The sequence below is a fragment of the Ceratina calcarata genome, unplaced genomic scaffold, assembly GCF_001652005.2.
Source record: "Ceratina calcarata isolate Rehan_Ccalc_2016 unplaced genomic scaffold, ASM165200v1 scaffold546.2, whole genome shotgun sequence".
NCBI classification, from domain to species: domain Eukaryota; kingdom Metazoa; phylum Arthropoda; class Insecta; order Hymenoptera; family Apidae; genus Ceratina; species Ceratina calcarata.
Window position 1 is genome coordinate 780,978 of NW_017176634.1, and position 639 is coordinate 781,616.

Here is a 639-nt window from a genome sequence, read left to right on the forward strand (position 1 = left end):
AATTAAATTCGTTGTTCGATCGAAGCTTACCGAGCTATACCCATTATCCAACCGACAAACGATTCTAAATCTCCTATTCTCATAAACGTCGAAGCATTAAAACGCCGATTCCCTACATAAATATAAATATAGATATATGAATATAAATACATAAATATAAACACACACATATATATAAATATAAATATATATAAATATATAAATACATAAATATAAATATAAATACATATATATATAAATACAATACCTGACACGATGGACTGACGACCGCGTAAAGCCACGTGCGTAGGCAATTACGCGTCTGTCGTCAGTATTGTATTTGGTATCACTGAAAGAAACTACGTAGGTACCTCAAAGGTATACTTTACTATACCACTGGCTGTTGAACATAGAACTATTTATAGGTTTAATTATTGTACACAAGGGGGATGACGAAGCGAGAGGTAACGACGAAGAAGATACAGATGAAGAAAAAGATAACGTGAATGAAAAGAAAGCAAATAGAGCACTATTTCATGTATTCTCTTAATTTAACGATCGTTTTTGACTATTACATTTATGAATAATATATTTGTGATTGTAAGAATCTGCAACCAAAATGTGACAAAGAATACTTGTTGTTGTTAATATGATTATAAC